The sequence below is a fragment of the Phyllostomus discolor genome, chromosome 5 (genome assembly GCF_004126475.2).
Source record: "Phyllostomus discolor isolate MPI-MPIP mPhyDis1 chromosome 5, mPhyDis1.pri.v3, whole genome shotgun sequence".
Taxonomy (NCBI): domain Eukaryota; kingdom Metazoa; phylum Chordata; class Mammalia; order Chiroptera; family Phyllostomidae; genus Phyllostomus; species Phyllostomus discolor.
In genome coordinates, this window is record NC_040907.2 from 5066186 (window position 1) to 5085995 (window position 19810).

Genomic DNA, 19810 nt, shown 5'->3' on the forward strand with positions numbered 1-19810 from the left:
TGCTTCCCGCCCTCAGCCCTCGGGCTCCGGGGAACGCCCTGCGGGCCTCGTTACAACCGGGTGGACAAAAGCGCTGTGGCTGGCTCTTCTGCATCTTAGGTCGCCGCTGCCCCATCACTGGTGGTACCCCATAGGAAGAGAGGCCCCTGGCATCGCCCCTCAGGACCCAGGAACCGACCTTTTGAGATAACTACAGGCGTCCCATGCCCTTGGCCACTGCTTCTTTCGATCCACAGTGGATCCAGGGGGACGCACTTCAAGGCTGTACAAGCCCGGTTGCTTCTGTTGAAAATGACCGTGATTTGGCGGTGCGCTTGGGGACACGACAGCCCCACAACCTCCGTGTCCCGGAAGTTGCTCTACTGGGAAAGGCGCCCCCAAAAGGACTCCCTTCAGCTTTGCACTGTGATGAGTTTACCATCCTTCAGATTCTTCTGTTGACAAGCCCCTGTGCCACCGAACTCCAGGGAGGGGCCCCTTGGGTGGCACACCTAAAGAAGGCACCAGACCCCGAATAGGTGTGACATCCGGTGGCTGGAAATTAAAGATGAGCAAGAGCTGAAGCAGGTGGCACCGGAGGGAAGACACTATTCCCCAAGGGGCCCCGGCGACACACCCTGCTCTTACCGTTGCTCCTCCCTCTAGTTTCCCGCCCTCTGTCTTGGAAGGACAATGCCCTGGACCACAGGATCTGTCACCGGGAAGCCTCGATCTGCCCAAGACAGTCACGACCCCTCAACTCATCCTGCAAGTAATCTTTCTAGAATTCCAAATGCCACCGTGCATTTCCATGGTCCCATGCGCCCATCTTGTACAGTTAGGGTACTAAGCCCACCTAACCTCGTCGCTTGACTCAATCTAATCCAACCTCGGCGTGGGGAAATGTGGTCTCTCGAAAATCTAGGCTGTGTACGAAACGCCGTGGGACAACCAAGGGGAATCAGGCCGTTCGTCGGCTTGCTGACGTTGCCGTGTATTCAGGCAGCCTTTCCACTGGTGAAATGCGCGCTGGCCGAGTGATGTTCGCACCTGTGGACCAGAGGACGGGTCCACAGACACTGTCCCTGAGTCTGGCGCCTTCTGCACACCCCCTGGCCGCACCTGTACACCAGGAGGTTTCGGTGATGGCCTCAATGCCTGGGGGACGTACTGCCTCGACAGCTGGGGAATCAGAGGACCACGTGCCCTGGCTCTCCTCGCTCTCCTCACTCTCCTATTCCTTCTTCTTAACCAAACTGCGGCCTCCCACTGGCTCGTCCCAGGAGACCTCCGACCCCGCCCTAACCGCGGACTCCCGGGAGGCAGGCGTGTGTGATTCTGGGTTTGCCTCCGCAGGGAGCACTTGCATGCCGACCGGAGTGAGTGCCAGTGAGCGAACCATCGGAGATCCGTTCCTCACGGTAGGAGAGCTGGCCAGTTGGCTTCAGCTCGGCAAGAGGACTTGACTCATTGGCAACAACCATCAGATCACAGTGTCGCCCTCGAGTAGGGAGGCGCCTGCCTGTGCCACAGCAAACGTCTCCCCCTGCACGTGGGCAACCACCTCTGGAGGAGGAGGAGCCTCGTCGCAGAAAACCAGGGAACAAGCGCGTTAGCTGGTGCCTCCAGGTCTGAGCTCCCGGTGCAGCGCATCGAACACGGGGACTGAGTTTGCAAAGCCGTTTCCCATGTCGCTCAGCCCACTTCCTGTGGAGCTGCGTACCTGCTGCTTGTTGAAAGTGGCCTCAAGCGATGTTTCTGGTCTGGGCACTTCCCCTCTGCGGTGGGGACACGGCGGCGACCCCCGGGAAAGTCTCTTCTGGCGCCAAGGGACGAGTGCTACCAAGTGTGGAAGACCCTTCTGTCCTAGGATACAAACAGTCCTCGTGCCCACCTCACGGGAGGGCTGTGTGAGCCGATGCGTGTAGAGGAACAGCGCCCGGCGCCCCGCACAGAGCCAGCCTTCGTGAAACGTTAGCGTACAGGTGCAGACCTCTCTCCGGCTACAGAAAGAGCGGGCCTCAGTGCACGTCTGTGCAAAACAATCCTTCATCATCCCTCGGGACCGTCTGACACGGCCCGGTTACTGGGTGTTGTCTGTCTCTCCAGCTCCACAGGAGGCTCTCCGGAGGCCGGGAGCCCAGTCTGTTCTGTCTACTGCTCGCTCTCCAGCGTGCACAGCAGCGCTGTTTCACATTTGCTCTCTCAGTGTTTAGTGAGGATACATAAACACTGGAGGACCGAAAGGCTGGATACTTGTGTGTGTGTTGGGGGTGGGGGGCGCGCTATTGCATTGTTTTAATGGAGCTTTGCTAGAATGTCGCAGGTGCCCTGGGGCAGGCGAAGGCCCCCGAGGGTCTGCTGGAACCGTCTCTCGGAGAGTTAAGACGGTCATTGAGATCACCGAAAGGGTTTCTTTCGCTGGAAGTGTTTTTGGAGAACTTCGCGATGATTATTGTCACAAGTCCAAAATCCCTCATTTATTAACTTCTTTTCGAAGTTATAGGGACTTTCCTCAAGCCTCGTTGTCACCCAGGGTCTCGTTTAGAGCCCCAGACGCATGGCATCGTCCCTTCCTTCTGAGGGGTGGTGATGGCTGATAGAGCTGCACTGCAATATCCCACTTGGCCAGCAGGTGTCACTGTCGAATACGGGATCTTGCATGGGACCCACAGAAGTTTCAAGGCCCAAAGAGCCTGTGAAATGAAGCCACGCGCGAATTCATTTCTGTAAGATAAGGGCCCCTCTGCTTCCGTTTCACTCCAGGAGATAAGAACACCTTATGTTAGAGATGCAGGCTGGGATTGCATTTTATTAATACTCTTCAGGGTTTTTTTCTGCCCTGGTGGATCCTGCCGCACTTCTGTGTTAACAGACCCCAATGCTTTTCCAGGAAACCTCTTGTTATGATTATTATCAGTAATAACATGTAAAACGTGCCTGTTACCTTGAAATTCTTCAAAACCCTCTGGTTTCATTCTAACACAATCCCCTGCCCATGGTGCACTCAATTAATCCTTGTGGAATGATTGCCCCCTTATTTAACCCCCCTCAAATTCTGGGGAACATGTACAGCTATTCTACAGATGAGGACACTGAGGCTCAGAGAGGTTAAGCAACTTGCCCAAGGTCACACAGCCGGTGAATGGCAGAGCCGGGGTTTGGGTGAGGTTTGTCTAGTTCCAAATCCTTTGATCATTCCCTCCAGTGGACAAAGGGACTCAGGGAAGATGGAGTCCCTCACGCTTGCGAAAGCAGCAGGGTTCTGCTCTGCGGGCCCAGAGGGTGCCCAGGACATCTCTGGACAGACCTTTCATCACCAGAAAAAGCAGCTGACATTCAGGTGCTATCTTCTCATGTCTCCCTGTCATTTTCTTGAGGCAGATTAGAGACATGAGCAAATTGTACTTGATGTAAGTGGTGAAATGTGTGTGGGGGTGGGAGGTGGAGTTGGGGGGGTTGCACCACCAGGAGCCAAGAGTCACCCCGCTTCCTCCTCACCCCTGTGCCACAGGGACACTGTACTTCGTTGAAGACTTGAGTCAGCTTGCACATTCCTGGATGGCGTTTATCAGCTGATGTCACCCTATCGTAAGATTATGTATCTCTTAGACAAACAATAGTATCAGCACTGATAGGATGAGCCTGCAGGGACGCAGTCTGGTCTGGGCCTCGCGATTGCTCAACGCTGCTCTGGGCCTCAGGGTCTCTCTGCTTGACAACCAGCTTCCTGCATCATCCCGCCCACCTGCCCGGTGCCCTGGAGCACAGGAAGGCTCGCTCCCCAGGGCTTCCTCTGGGAAATTTAGGTCGGAGGGACCTCATTACCTGAATGCATTAGAGCTGGGATTTCAGGATGAATGCTGCAGGGGGCTGGGGTGGAAGCGCTGAGGACCTCAAAGGGGGAACCGTCTGTCAGGGTTCCCACCAAAGGTGGGGTCTCTGGCCCCAAACAAACAGACCCTGCCCCTTGAATCACGTCTGTGCCGTCCGCTCCGGTCTGTCCCGGGATGAGAAGAGGAGCCACCTCGCTTGGGGACAGCACCTGGTGAGGGGTGCCCTCTCCATGCCTCACAACACAGGGCGCGTGGTTCCACCTTCCAGGGAGAGAGATGAAGCTCAGAGGCTGCAGCGCTTCTTCAAGCCTGGACTCTGGGATACAACTGGCAACCTGGAAGGAACCACCCCCAACCGCCACCCTGAGTTTTCTCAGTGCTCCCCCGTGCCCCAACGTCCTGGGATGAGGAACCCTTCTCAAACTGCAGAGTGACTAAAGGGAGGCACGTGCCCTTTTAAATTCCAAGCACCCCTGGGTTGCTGACAGTGGCTGCCCACCTGACTAGCCTAGAGCACCTGAACCAGGTGTGTCAGCTCGGCAGCCCGAGTGACTGCTCAGGCCCCTCTGCCCATGGCAGCCAGTTGAGCCACAATCTTTTAAAAAATATATTTTATTTATTTTTAGAGAGGGAAAGGGATGGAGAAAGAGAGGGAGAGAAACATCAATGTGTGGTTGCCTCTCCAGTGCCCCCTACTGGGGGCCTGGTCCACAACCCAGGCATGTACCCTGACTGGGAATCGAACTAGCCACCCTTTGGTTCACAGTCCAGCACTCCATCCACTGAGACACACCAGCCAGGGCATATTTTTTTTTAATGCACAACTGACTTACAGCACAGTGAGGTGAGAAGACATTGAACTTGGGGAACTAACAGGGTCCAGTTGGGTTCAGAGCTGTGCTAGGGCAGGGCCTCTGGCCATTTGCTGCTTCCTCCTCTTTACAGTGAGTTACACAGTCCCGCCCTTACCGGTGCTGGTGAAGATGAAACAATGAGAAACCACATTGTTCATAAGAACTTCTCCAATAATGCTAATTCCCGTTTCCTTTCAGTGGACCCTACACACAGCAAGGGGTGGAGGAATGTACGATTTTGGGCTTAAAACGGTAACGTCTTCAAAAGCTTTCCCGTTCTAGGGTATAAAGTGGCTGCTACGCAGGGGGTATGCGGAGGGAAATTCCTCTGGTGAGCTAGAGCCACAGCGCGCTGTATGAAAGAAGTCCTCAGGGATGGGGACCTGCACGCTGGCATTCATCCGCAGCCTGCTGTGCGCCTGGGGGCCTCAGGCGCTGGGCCCTGGGGTCCGGGAATCCGGAGACCCTCGCCCCTTGTGGGCACGGAAGAAGGGAAGTGGGGGTGGGGGTGCTTAGGCAGGGCGGGGGCGTCCCTGGCTTATCCGCCCGCACACTCCTCTCCGGTGCCCGAGAATTACGGAACTTTAAACTGCTGGGAATTTCAGATGAGGCAAGCAAGGCCTTGCTCCGGATTACTGAAACAACCCTCTCCCGAGAGACTTTAAAAATTATTATTAGTAAGCCCCTCACCCCCTTCTCCCGGGGCCTGGCACGGCCGCGGCGGCCCGGCGGGTGTTGCAACCCCGGCCTCTGGCCCAGCGCAGGCCGCCCGGCGTTTCCCAAAGACGCCTCCGGAGGACCGACGCCTCGGCGCCGCCCCGCGCGCCCGCTCCGCCGCGGCCTCCAGCGCCCCGGAGGCCTCCGGGTGGGGCGAAGTGGGGACGGCGGCGGGGGGCGGCCGAGCGGGCGCGGGACCCACGGGGCGCTGCGGGGTCAGGGCCGGGACCGCCCCACGCCCCGAGACCCCCGGGCGCGCCAGCAGTGCGCAGCTGCCCGCGCGCTCGGGCCCCGGGGCGGGGCGGGGCGGGGCTAGGGCGGGATCTCGTCCGGCCGGCCCGGCCCCCGGCGCTTTTCTCATTTTTCACTTTAAATCCTTGGGTTGCTTTTCTTCTTTGCACAGAAGTCGCGCTCGGGCAGCCCGCGCGCTCGTAGCAGGAACCAGGCTCCAGGCGCTGGCGCCGGGGCCGCGAGGAGGAGGCGACTTCGCTCCCTGCGGCGGGCGCCCCGAGCCTCTCGGCCCCGGAGAGCGGGCGGCGGCAGCGGCCTCCCCGGCGCGGTAGGCAGGGCCGGGCGCGGGAACCGGGTGGCTGCGGGACCGGGCGGGGTGGGCGCGGGGGTCGCGGCGCTTGGGGACCGAGTGGTTGGGAGCGGGGCTGGGCGCTGGGGACCGGTGGGGTCCCGGCTGAGGACCGTAGGGGGCGCGGGGAGCTTTCTCTCGCCGCGGGTCCCGGGAGATGGGGTCGGGCGCCGCCCAGCGCCGCCGCCGCCGCCGCTTCTGCCGTTGCATGTGCGGGCTGCTCGCGGCGTCCGCGGGTCCCACCTGCGGGGGCGGACGGGGCAGGGGTCCCAGCGCCGCGACAACCGTTGCGCCCGAGGTTGAGCTTCCGCAGCTGCAGATCGCGCGAAGGCGCCTGGGGCGCGCGGGGGCCGGCGCCGACCTCCAGGTGCCGGGGTGCCCCAGGGCCTCCGTTCCCGCGACAGTCCCCGCGGCAGAGGCGGGAGCGCCGGCCAGCCCCTCCCGCTCCGCGAAGTTAGTTTCGCTTTTCCCGCCAGTTGGGGCTCGCATTTGAAGCACGGCCGCACTGGCCCCCTCGGTGTTGCCCCTCCCGGCTGGTAGCGCCTCCCCTGGGGAGTCCGCCGGGCGACACCCGGGCGGCGCCACCCTGCCCGCCTCCCCGGAGCCGCCGCGGCTTCTCCGGGCAACCGAGGGAGAGCCGAGTGTTCCGTCAGGAAATCAATCAAAACGGAAAAACCAGAGCAGCCTGGTCGGCCGGTGGAACCGTGGGATCCCTGTGTCGCCGAGTGTGTGCAGGGACTTGGTAATGGTGCAGTTCACGTTCACGGCCAAGTCTCCTCGGAATGTGAACTAACGCCCCGCTTGGCCTGCCGTCCCGCTGCAAGGGGTGTACACGAGCGAGGTGGTGTGTGCCTGCGTGTGTGAGGTCTGTGTGAGTGTGTCTCTGTGCACCCACTGTGTGGGTGTGTGCGTAGGTATGTAAATGTGTGTGAGCGTGCATGTGTGTGTCTGAGGCATGCGTGTTTCTGTGCCTGAACGCATCTGTGTCTGTGTGTCTCCCAGTGCATCTGAGTGTGTCTCTGAGTGCATTTGTGTGCGTGTGTCTGTGTGCATCTCTGTGGGGTGACCGTGTGCCATCCACAGCCACCTGGCGGTGGCACCTCCGGTCCCTGACCCCGGGCTGTGCCAGACCCCACCACGCTCTGGGCCCGGGGAGCCCCGCTGGTGACAGCTGGGGAGGGTGCAGCCAGCTCTCCCCCCTCCCTCTCTCTTTCTCTGAAAATGAACTGAACTGTGCGGTTTGGGGGTGAGTTGGCACGGGCTGCTTCCTGAGTGAGTAATATTTAATTAAACCCTCCAGCCAGCAGCATCCGAAACTGGTCATGAGGGCGCTTTACAGGTGTTGATGGTGGAAGTGCCATCCCAGTGACTGGAGTCTGGTGTCCTGGGAAGAACACACTCTCCTGGGGTGGGGGAGGGGGCAGCAAGCTGGGAAGGGGGCGGCTGCCCCTCCCTTCCCTGCCCCTGCCCTTCCTGGCGCTCCCACTCTGGACGGTGGGGGCGTTGGATTCAGCTTCAAGGGCAGAGGCTGCTTGCTCCCCTGGGAGGAATCGAGGAGCTGGGGGAGCCCCATCTTACTTCCAGGGTATCTCTTTCCCAACAGAGGCCCAGAGAGGGGGGCCGACCTACCCGAAGTGCACAGCCGGGGCTCCGGAACACCAGCTGTTGTCGGTGGCTCCTGTCCCTGGCGCTGAGGTCACGGGCCAGGCACTCGGGCTGCCACAGCTGTAGAGCGATGGGCTGCATTAGATCCCTTTGAGCACATCTCTTGTTCTCCCAGTGCTTTTTCTTCGGCAGGGAGTGCTTTACCCAGTAGACGAAGAGAAGGGGGCAGAGAGAGAACCTGTGTGTGCACAGGTGGGGTGTGGAGTGGCCTCACGACACAGTAGCTTCCCTTCCTTTCCCAGGGGAGCAGAGACAAAAAGACACATCAATGGCAGTGGCTCTGACAGCCATGAGCAGGGACCCACGTGGCTTCAGGGAGGTTGGGGGTCAGGGGTCCCGGGGCCCTTAGGGAGGAGAGGGCCTGCCAGGGGCGCCTGGGGCTGTCCCCGTGGAGTTGGATAAGGCTGGGTTCCTCTGGCCGCTCCAGCAAGGCCGGAGCCACCCTGCCCTGGGCTCTCCAGGGCCGCCGCTTAACACCCGCACGCCCCCTGGGGAGTCAGCGCCGCTGCCCCCCCCCCCCCCCCCCCCCGATTTCTCCTGGGATCGGCGGCGGGAGGATCTCGGTCCGCGTGGTGGAGGCCAGTGCTGGCCCCTGCTCACTCTGGACAGTGGGTGCTCTCCTCCCTGCGTGGTGCCGGGTCCCTGGTGCCTGCCCCGGCTTCTGGGTGAGCAGAGACGTGCCTGCGGATCCGTTTTCACATGGAGCCAAACCCCCGATCCCTATGGTGTTCACAGGTTTAGTTTGGGAATCTCACACCAATCCTCCTCAAGGAATGGGTCGTGGTATGTAGGACTCAGTTTATCTTTTGTTCCCGAGAAGCTGGAGAATGAGCATCGTTATCGGACCGAAGTATGGGGCTAGGAGCAGGTGCGGCTCCGTCTGCCTCGGGCACTTACCGCGGTCCTTCCCCACAAGCCTGTCTTGGACTCTCAACCGCCCCAGTCACCTGAGAGCGTCCCTCCCACCTAAGGGTGAAAGTCCCGCTCCTAGCCAGGTGTCAGACGCTGTGGGCCAAGCGCTTCCTGGCCGTGACCTTGTTTGAGGATAAAGCTGCTGGTAGTGGTGGTGGTGGTGGTAATAACAACGGCAGGAGTAGTCACAGCGTGCACTAGGACCAGCTGTGAAACGAGTCCTTCACACGTTCAGTCTCGTTTTCTCCGAAGAGCCCCGGGCACCTGCCTCTGAGGCTGGGAGGGCGGTGACTCGGCCACAGCCCCGCCCCCACTCCCCGGGGAGGCAGCAGAGCTCTGGCTGCTCCGATTCAGGCGCCCCAGCGCTTGATGGACACCGTGAGTGCGCCACTGCCGTCCGCTTCGCCTTTTTTTAAAGAAGTACGTGATTTTTTACGTGAAAAATGTTATTATTATGGACAGTTTCAAGTTGAGAGAAGAATATATAAGGTTCTCTCGCCAGTTTCAAGTGTGTATACACACGCATGCGTGCACACCCAGGCACGCATGTGTGCAGGCACACACGTATACACAGACACGTGCACACACAGGTGCACATGTGTGTATGCACATGCATGCACACACCCAGATGCACATGCATGCACACTCAGGCACACACGTGTGTGCACACTCGGGCTATGTTCTTGGGAAGCCAGTCTCTCACTGATGTCTGGCCATCTGTAACCACCCCCTGAGAAGCATTTAAGGGGCACATTGAGTCTCGGGGGGGGGGGGGGGCCTGTGACTCCCCTGGGCACAGCCTGGCTCCGCCCCCCGCCGTGCTGATCTGAGTCAGGGCTGGGTGGTGGGGGATGTGAAAATGGTTTGTCACGGGCTCTGGGCCCAACTGACCTAAACTCCAGCTCAGCCGGCTTGAATTTGCCGTCGGGGTGATGGGTGGGGGAGCGTGGGAGCATCCGCGGCTCGTGGGCACTCGGGGAAAGCGAGGGAGACAGCGGGTGCTCTGGGCCAGCACCGAGGGCGTGTGGGAAGGAAACGCCACCCTGAGCGGCCTCTAGGGTCTGCCTGGGGACAGGTCTGCACAGCTGCGCCAGACAGGCCGCAGGTGGCCGCGTGCAGCTGCTGGGCCTGCGTTCGGGCCTCTGATGATTGACACGTTTCCTCGCGTTACTTCGCGTGTCTCCTGCCAGCTGGGACAGGCCGGCGGCGCTTGCAAGGTGGGGTCAGCAGGTGTGGTCACCAGCGGGACGTGGGTGTGAAGAAGGGTGAACAGGTGCGGGTGTCCTTATGTCCCCCGCTAGGGTGGGGGTCACAGCGGATGGTGACCCCCTAGAGACGGGTGGGACACGGGGCATGGAAGTGCCTTGATCCTGTCCAGGTGGAAATGGTTTATGTGATATGTCCGGACCACAGCCAGGCCTGGGGCTCAGGGACAGGGGCCTGGACCGGAGACAGGGACCTGCTTTCAAAGCCGCAGAGCCTTTGGCACTAGGTGAGGTGTGCCCAGGGGAGGGCCCCTCATTCCCAGCACCGTCCCGGGGAGACCTCTGCTCCGGTGTCCTCAGACCGAGTGCTGTGGCCGGGCCTACCTGTTCGGGGGCAGCACGCCTCTGACGAGAGGGGTGTGTGCAGGGGTCTCCACGGCGGGCACCAAGGTGCCCCAGAGCCACCACGGAAGGCTCTCTGGTTTAGGGGTTTTATACTCCCCTGTCTCTTTAAGATCGCAGGAACATCCACGCGACATTGTATTTACCATTGTAACCGTTTGTAAGCGTGCATGCGGGGGCATGAAGTACATTCACACGGCTGTGCTGTGCATCACCGCCTGTCTCCAGGACACCTCATCTTGAGAAACAGAGTCTCGGACCCCCACTCCGCGCCCCAGCCCCTGCACCCACCTCTGTCTCCTCTCTGTGTCTATGCATGTGACCACTCGAGGTCCCCGGGAGAAGTGGCATCACGTGGGCTTGCTTCTGTGACTGGCGCGGTCCCCTCCGCACGGCGCCGCCATCGGGTTGTAGCGGGCGTCAGGACGTCCTTCCATGTTAAGCCTGGGTGACATTCCACGGTGTGGGTGGACCACGTTGAGGTCCTCTGTTCCTCCACCTGTGGACAGGTGGTCTCTGGTTTTTTATCACGTTGCCTGAGTTATAGGCCCCGGGGAGGGGCCTCAGCGTGTGCTTCGGGGTGCTTGTGGGGCTGAAGGGGCTCTGATGGCGGACTTTGTGGGCCCCTGCCCTGCCCTGAGGCGACTGGCCCAGCCTCCCAGGCTGCTGCCCCTCCAGCTGTTCAGAGACGTGCTGAGGCTGCTGGGGGAGCTGGGGAGAGGGAGGGGGGACTGGGAGCCAGGGCTCAGGCGAGGAGACCCAGGGGTCTGGCTTCAAGGGGCCACTGAGCCCCTGGAGCTGCTGTCAGAATGGGAGGAGTGGCCCTGGGGCCGAACCCCAGTCTCATCCCCAGGGCAGGACACCAGGGGTCCACTCCCTCACTTCCTGGCGCCTCCAGGTCTCCCCGGCAGCCCCTGGAGGGCACCGTCGTAGCTGCCAGCATGCACGGCACTTTCGGCGGGCATCTGCTCGCCAGCTCTGCTGCCTTGGTGCCCTTGCCCCCACCCCACCCTCCCTCTTTCTGCTTAGAGAGCATTTGCGGCCCCGCCCCCCACACCCTCCGTCTCTGCTGAGCCTCCTGGCCCTTCCTGCTCGGCCTCCCAGCCCCTCCTTACCGCCCTCTCGGCCTGGCCGCCTCCTGTCCCCATCACCCCCTCCCAGCTGCGGTCCCCAGGGTCTAGATCCTGCAACCCACAACTCTGCCCCCTGCAGACTCCCTGCCCTGCACAGTTCGTGCCGAGCGGGCCCGCACATGTCTGTCTACGGCCTGCAAGCCCCCCTCACTTGACTTTTAAAACCCAAGCTCCTGTTCTGGCTGGGGTGGCTCAGTGGACTGAGTGTTGGCCTGCAGACTAAAGGGTTGCCGGTTCGATTCCCAGTCAGAGTACATGCCTGGGTTGCAGGCCAGGTCACCAGGAGGGGGTGCACGAGAGGCAACCACACACTGATGTTTTCCTCTCTCTTTTTTCTCCCTCCTTTCCCCCCTGTCTAAAAAGAAATAAAAATCTTTAAAAAAAAACCCCGAGCTCCTCACACCTGCCCTCTTCCCAGACCCGCCTGCTACTGTGACCCTGTCTCACGCCAACAGTCACCCAAGCCAGGCACACACTCACCCCCGCGAGGCCCCGTGGGCAGCTGGCTGTTGTCCCCCTGGACTGTGGGCCCCAGGAGAGCAGGACCTGGAGAGGCCTGGGGCCTGGCCTTGGAGGACGTGCCAGTGCTTTCCGGTTGGGCGGCCCGGTCACAGGCTTCCCTTCGTAGCCTCGGCCTGCTGGACCGTGCAGGGTGGGTGCCACCTCACGGGGTGGCGGTGAGGTCACGTGCATCGGCGCTGGCCACATGCACGGCCCACGGCGTGCTGGGGTGGTGGTGGGGCAGGGCGGGGGTGGGGTGGTAGGCAGCACCTCCCTCCCAGAACCTGACTGCCGGGTTCTCCTTTCCCAGACCAGAGTGCCCTGTGGCTCCGCGGGAGGTCAGGAGTGCCAAGGTGAGGTCCCTCTTGTGCACTAGTGTTGGGCCGCCTGTCATTTATTTTCACTCACATGTATTGAGCACCTACTGTGTGCAGCCAATCTGCTGGGGCTGAGGATACAAAGGATGGAGGGGCACCTTCCGTCTCCGTGTGGCTGGGGAGACACAGGCCCTGGGACGGCAGTGCTCAAGGCATTATGGCGACAGTGGCAGGTGAGGGATGGAGGCAGGTGGGCGTTCCTGGGGGAGGGGATGATGACGTGGGAAGTGAGCAGGGGCTGCGGTGGGGCTGGGGTGGGGTTGAGTGAGGGCAGAGAAGCAGGAGGATGGCAGCGGGTGGGCATGTGGAGAGGGGCCGGGACCCAGGGGTGCTGCTGGCGGGGTCCTCTGACCTGGACTTCTCAGGCACCGGCTAAGGGCTCCTGGGGCGCCTTCTCTTCCCCGTGGACTGTCTCGCCTCCTCGGCCTCGGGTGCCTGGGCCTCCCTCGTGGGGGATGCTGCTCCCTGCAGTGCTGGCTATAAATAGCCAGGTTCTGACCCGGGGCAGCATTCCGGGCCGAGTACAGTGGGGTTGGAGGCGTGGGGACAGCCCGTTCTCCTGCAGGGTTAATGGGGACACGTGGGACCGAGGACAGGCAGAAGCGGCCCCAGGTTTGTGAGGAAGGAGATGGTGGTGCCCCAGCTGAAGTGGGACCCGTGGCTCGAAGGAGACTGTCCAGTCCAGGAGGCCTCTTAGCACTCTTAGCGTGCTGGCGTGCTCTGTGACATTGGCTAATGGTGGTGTTTTTCGGTTGTGGTTTTTGTTTTTTACTGAGGTGAATGCCACATCACAGAAAAAGAGTTGTTTTAGAGCGAACAATTCGATGGCATCCGATACAGTCGGCCCTCTGTGTCCCCGGGTTCCACACCCTCGGAGTCAGCCAACCGCAGAGCGCCCGGGGCTGGAAAGCAGTCACGTGGTTGCCGGCTTGCACTGTGCTTCAGTCAGGCCTGGCTCTGGCTGCACACACACAGACTTTCGTCGTTATCCCCTGAACGATACAGTGTAACAGCTATGTGCTGAGCTCTTACATTGTATTAGGCAGGTCGAGTAACCTAGAGGAGATTTACGTAAGTGGGCGGGAGAATGTGCAGAGGTTACAAACAAGTATGTCGTCAGCTTGTACGAGGGACTGGAGCACCCGCGGACTTGGGTTTCCACGGGGGAACTGGAACCAGTCCTCTGCGGGTACGGAGGGACGGCTGGACATTCACCGTGTCCTGCAACCACTCCTGTCTCATTCCCAAACATTTGCATCACCCCAAGAGGGACCCTGTACCCGCCTAGCAGTCACTCCCCAGGCCCCCCTCCCCAGGCCCTGCAACCAGCAGTCTGCTTTCAGCCCGGGGGTTTGCCTGCCCCAACACATCCCGTGCATGGAACCACCTGCCCTGTGACCCCTGGTGCCTGGCTTCCAGCTGCAGCGTCTCCTGGAGGGAAGCTGCAGGGTCACCACTGCCAGGGCCGCACAGCTTGGTCTGAAGCTGGTGTGACACGGGCACCTTGAACTGCAGACACCGCCTTTCTGCCATTGTCCTCGCCGCCAAAGACTCAGCCCCTTGTCACTTGCAGTGAGCCATCCTTCTCATTGCTTTAAATTCTTCAGGCCAGTGGCCTTTTACAAATGAGCACTTGGCAAGGTCAAATGTCAACTCTCCTTCTTGGAGCTCCTCAGCAGCGACCACTGGTCCTTGGGTAAATGCTGGAACCCCTGACTTGACCTTCCAGGCACGACCTGGTCCCAAGCTCACTGGATGCAACATCCCCACCCACCATCTCCAGCGAGGATACCAGCCCTGAGCCTGGGGTCTGGGACCTGTGGGGCCCCTCCCCCAGGCTGTCCAGGGGTGGGGCTGTGTCCAGGGCTGCTCTCCGACGCCTGCGTCCTGCTGGCCCACCTGGGGCCACAGCTTCAGCACTGGCCGGTCATGGTCCCTTCTGTTTTTCTCCCGGTGTTTGGAGACCAGGCAGGCCCCAAAGGGTGTGGACCGTCTCTGTGCCATTTGAGGTGTGACCCAGAGCTTCCTGCCCCTCCAAGGCAGTGACGCCCTCACCAGTGTGAACCCAGCCCACAGTGGTGCCGTTTGCCCTCTGCCCGCCCCTGACGTCAGCAGCACTCAAGCGGTGAGGGGTGCTGGCCCCGGGGCCCCCAGAGTCGTGGAGCCGTGACTGTGGGTGGGGGGACAGCCTGTGTAAGGGAGAGGGCGGGGTAGTCCCAGGCATGGGGGCAGACCAGAGTGGCCACTGCCTGAGGAGCACTGGCCCCTTGGTGCTGGGGACCCCGATGTCCTTCTCCGGCCTTTCCCCTCCCCCTCTCGGCTGCACGTGGGGCTCGGGGTGGCTCGACGCCCAACCGCTCTGAGTGTGATTCTGCCAGAAATGGCCTTAACCTCATCCAATGAACACCCACCGCGCGCCGGGCCCAGCGCTCACGCCGCGGATGGGCTTCTCACCCTTCCGACCGCCCTGTGAGTCGGGGCTGACCTCGCCACTTGTGCACGAGACACGTGCCCTTCGGGGGCGTTTCCCGAGCTGCCGGAGGTGACACGGCTACCTGCATGACGTGTCGCTGGCTGGACCCCGCAGCCTGTGTTCTTTCTGCTGTGAGCGTGGAACACGGTGGCCTCGACTCCTGGGCATGCGCTGCCCTCCGGGCATGACTCTGGAGGTGTGCGAAGCAGCCTGGGCCCTGAGAGTCAGTGGTAGAGCAGGTGGAGGCGGCAGGTGTGCGTGGGATTCGCAAGCTCACTGCCAGGTGTGCTGGGTGCGCCCGGGGGAGGGGTGCTCATGTAACCCTTTGGGGGGGGTTGTTCTAGGTGGAGGGTCTTCACAGTGGCAGTGACCCCAGGGAGGAAGGACTGGCCACAGTGAGAAGGGTCACAGGAAGGCTGCTGTATGGTGGGGGGGCCTTGAATGCCGGGCCCAGGGGTTGTCAGTGGGTACAGGGTACCCTGGCACCCCTCTCCCACCCCAGTCTTTCACCCCCAAATTGCTCCTAGGAGGCATGGAGAAACTAGAAATCCTTGTCTCCCTCTGCCCCTGCCTCCTTGGTTCAACACTCCCGCGCCCTCCCTTTGCAGCCCCAGCTCAGCTCCCCGGGGCCTTTTCCCCAGACGCCCTGGGGGCCTTCCTGGCAGGTCAGGAAAGCTGCAGTGGGTCTGCCTGCGGCTGGGGTTTCTGGCTGGGGCGAGGCCGCCCTGTGGCTCCGGCTCTTTCCAGGGGCAGGGGGAGGTGGGGGGCTTCCCGGGACGGCCCTGTACCCACTTCGGGAAGGCCACGCTGGACGTGAGCCGTGCGGGTAGGTCTGCCTCTTAGGTGGGTCCCAGGGAGCCTCCTGCGACCCCACGGGTAAACAGGATTCCGAGCATGGCAGCCGTGTTCGTGCAAGGTGAGGTCAGGAGGGCACTGCCGTGGATTTCTGGGGGATGAGCCCCCGGGTAGATCAGGAAGGCCTGGGCATCGGGAAAAGTCGCTGCTTAATTACTTTGAAGATGGGGGTGACGGGGGGCCTGGGAGGGTTGTTGCTTCTCTGAGGTTGTTGCTTCTCCGTTTGAGGATTTTAAGACGCTACAATGAGAAAAGTGGCCCAGCATTTGTGAAGCTTGGAAAACCATCCCAAGGGGCGACACTAGTGTGAAATGTGTTCTGATTATGTTCAATTGCATGTAAATGTCAGTCCCTTTCACAGAACTTCCTGTCTGTGGAGAGCTGCGCTATGCAAAAGGCAGGGATTCCCCCTCCTTCCAGCTGTGTCCTGCCTCCCGGGCCGGTTTTGAACCGTTCGCAACAGCAGGTCCCTCGTCCCCCGCCTGCCCCCCTGGGGTCCCCGAAAGCCTGTCGCCCTGGCTGTCGAGTCACACTCGGGACGTCTAGACAGCTCAGGGTAGAGGTTTTTGGGGTTTTTTTTTTCATTCCTTCATCATCCAGCCAATATTCCGTGAATGCCCGCTCTGTCTGGGCCGTCTGGGTGCCCAAGCCGAGACGCCCAGACAGCGCCGGCCAGGGAGGCCACCGCGTCTGAGCCGCTGAGTCCTGAGCTGCGACTGGGGCTCCTCCCCCCGCGCCAGAGGGTGTCTCGCCACCACGGAGGTTTTGCTTTGCTGTAGTGTTTACGGGTGTTTTTCTTTAATGGAAAATTTTGAGCACGTGCAGGCGCTGGGACTGGTGTGGGGAGGCCCCCTTCTGCATCGCCCCCTTCTGCATCGCCCTGCGCCGCGGGTGCCAGTCCTCAGCCGGCTCGTCCAGGCGCGCGGACCGGACCATCTCCGTTCTGGGAAGGTCGGGCTTAGGGAAGGCACTGAAGTCCGAGAAACGGTCAGTGGGGGGGCTCTTGTGCTCTGGGGGTTTGAACCGGGCTCTGGTTTCCTGGACAGCTCCGACCAAGGGCAGCGAGCTCCATGGGAACCCCAGAAGTGGGTCTGGGCTCTGGGGTGAGCAGGTGTGTGGGTGCCACCTCCCCGGCCCGGCTGGAGTGGGGAGACAGGCCGTTGGAACCAGAGCAGTCTGACTTTGACCTTCCTATTTTTTTTTTTTAGGGGGTAGAATTCTGCATAAGGCTTCATTTAGGGGAGAAATTATTTGAACTGCTGAAAGCAAGTTTTGGGGGACCAGTCTCCTGGAGGCAGACTGGGGGTTGTCTTCTCCTGCCCCCCTCCTGGCTCTGCCTTCTCCCCAAAATGCTTCAGTCGCTGGCGGGAGTAGATACAGGTCAACAGCAGGGTAAACCGGCAGTGTCCACGGCGGGTCTGCGAGAGCCGCTGGATGTCGGGTGCCAGGTGGCTTCAGCCACCAGGTTTTGGGGTGCGGGATGTGATCTGTGTTTTCTGCCTGGGAAGGTGGGTTTGCAGCATCCGTGGGGCGGGGGCGTCTTCTGTTGCAGCTGGACCTCCCTTCAGTCCCTGCCAGATGGGCTAGCTGTGCTTAGACCACATAGAACCTCCTGAGGCCGGAGAGGGTTTGTCTCAGTGTCACTGTTTCACCGAACCTTCTAGAACAAAGCAGGTAGTACCCGGCCTTCCTGGATGGGGGAGCCGTGGTTTGCTCTGTTGGAGGTTCAGCGTAGAACCAGCAGGAGCGAAGGTAGGATGTATTTCTAGCAGAATAAGTCACCGGCCGCCCATGGCAGATGTCCGCTTGGATGATTTTTCGTCACTGTGCCCAGCCGGGCAGCCCGCCACGCCATCCTGGGCTGTGTGTCTCCTCGGCCCTGACGCCCGCTGTCTGTGCCATGGGGGCCCAGGGGCGGGGTGGGCAGCGGCCCTCGTCCCTAGTGTGGGAGCCGTGCAGGCAGGGGTGTCGTGGAGGTTTCTGGGGGAGCGCTCACGGGCTGCATTTCGTGAGGACTGCACTGTCTCGCCCCTGGTCCTTCTCACGCTGAGCAGGGCACTTTGGGGAAGCGCTTACTGTAGGCAGCACAGGTGGGGGGTGTCAAGTTAAGGTGGCCGGTGACCGTGCATGCCGATTGTCCCAAGCCGGGCCCAAGGCCGTGGTGTCCCCAAAGGACCTGTGCACACGGGCCACCTTTTCCTTCTGGGTTTAGACCTTTTTGCTTAAGATTCATCAAACCCTCTCTGCGTGCCGGGCCCCGTTCTCGGGACTTCCCACCCATTCGCTTGTGTATCCCTGCTGAGTGTCCTGCTGGGTGTGGCTCGGTGTGCCCATTTTACAGATGGGGAAGCCGAAGCACGGAGGGCAAAGAGCTGGCCTGGGGTCATCCAGCCGAGGGGTCAAGCTGGACGCAGACTCAGCCTGTGCTCCGAGTCACCACCCTGCGTGGCCCCTGAGCGTGGCGAGGCTCGTGATCTGGGGAGGGTGGGTCAGAAGGCAGCTGTCACCGGGCTACTGTGCAGGTCCGCTCTGTCCTACAGGTGTGACGGATGGCACTGGGTGGTCTGGGGGCACGTGCCCCTGCCATGTCTCAGCGGCCAGCCCCGAGCAGGCCTGGAGTGGAGGCTGGACGACCAAGGGTCATTGCAGAGGCAAGAGGCCTGGAGGTGCCGAATCCTGTGTTTTTCCCTTCAGGAGTGACCAGGACAGCTTGAACATGCTCTCCAGTGTCCACTTGACATTTTCTGTATCTCTGCTGGGCCGTGAACGGATCTGCCTGTGTCCTCCGGACCCTGCCGTCCCGGTCCCCCAGTAAACTAAGTGGAGGGCTGAGCTGCGGGAGCTGGGGGCGTCCGGTCCTGCAGGCAGCTGCCCTGGACCCTCCTGAAGGGGGCGTCTCAACGCCCCCTGCTCACCTTCCGTGTGTCCAGAGGGGGAGACCTGGGGAAGGTGGAGGAGGAAAGTTGGAGAAATGAAAGGCAGGACCCCCGATACCCTCTCTGCTCTTTGTCTAGTGAACCCCACGAAGAATATCAGAAAATTACTGCCTTATCACCACCGGGTTTCCCCCGGCCAGACTGGGGCGTAGGTCTTCGTACATTGCCTTGTTTTTCCGCAAGAAAAGTCAGTCTGAAGTGTCAGACTTGAATTACCTTCCCGAGGGACACTTCCTGTGAATATTTCGAGGGAAAAGTGGCTCATGTTAATGTTCCTACATGAAATTAGGGTTTTAAACTGGGTCACAAACTCATGTGCCTCGAGGGGTCCGGAAGAAGGCGCAAATCGGCAGCCCGTGGGAGGCTGTAGGGTGGGGGAGGGCTGTGCCAGAGTGGAACCCACTGTCCTGAGTGGCCCCTCCTACCTGGAGGAGTGGCGTCCGGCACACCGATAGCGTCCATGTCTTTCTCCCCCTAGGAGAAGCCGGGAATCCAGAGTTTTAAAAAACATGGATGAATACTTTTGTTGGTTTTTTTTCTTGTTTGTTTTAAAACAAACAACACATTATTAAATGTCTGTGCCCTCCGAGTACAGATGAGGAGGACAAGGTCAAGGAGCCCAGTGGGGTCACTTAGCCTGGGGCTCAGGGCACCGGAGACAGAGCTGGGCCTGCTGATGCCCAGCCGGGGCTGCTTCCCACCTCGCCTTGCCGTGTCCTGGGGACGCTGGGAACCAACTCAGCAGGTTCCACTCACTGTCGGCAGCAGCGAGCCCTGAGACAGCCCCACGTGCCTCGCTCCCCTGCAGATGTCGGCGTCCATGGCTGCCTGCCTGGTGGGTGCCGGGCGCCAAGTGCTTCATGTGGGTGTCTGGTGGCCCTGACGAGGCACCTGGTAGGTTCTGGTGTCCCCATCTTCCGGATGAGGAAACCGAGGCTCAGGGAGGATCTGCTGAGAGGATGGCGTCGATTTCTTTCAACGAGGGTCAGATTCCTGAGCCGGGACTTTTAAACCTGTTACCTGTGGTGACCTGGGCCCTTAGATGTGTGTATCACCCTTGACCTCATACAGGTGAACTTGCCCATGGGATGGGCGATACCTCCCCTTCCTATCCATGCCCGTGCACCCCCTGCCGTGTGGTGCACCCCCTGCTGTGTGGTACGCTCCCCTCCTGCACGGGAACCTCCAGAGCCCGGGCCGCTCCACCTCCCGGGGGGCCGCACCTCTGCTCACAATGTTGCTGACTAATTCTCTTTGCCAACGGTTCAGTTTCACATGCTCGAGTTTCCAGTAACTACGTGGGTGGATTTGTTTCATTTAAGGGGAAAGCAAAACAAAACAAAACATGGAGGGGGTTTTCTTTCCCAAGAAGAGGACTCACCAAT

At 60.8% G+C, this 19810-nt stretch overlaps 1 protein-coding gene across 1 annotated transcript in view; it reads left to right on the forward strand.

The window, feature by feature from the left end:
- The first annotated feature begins 5750 nt into the window (after positions 1-5750).
- The window catches only part of SPSB1 (splA/ryanodine receptor domain and SOCS box containing 1), a 57336-nt gene continuing 43276 nt past the window's right edge, over positions 5751-19810 (forward strand). Inside the window, exon 1 of the mRNA XM_028512486.2 lies at positions 5751-5945. The gene's annotated coding sequence lies outside the window, so the exon portion shown is untranslated. The remainder of the gene's footprint in view (positions 5946-19810) is intronic.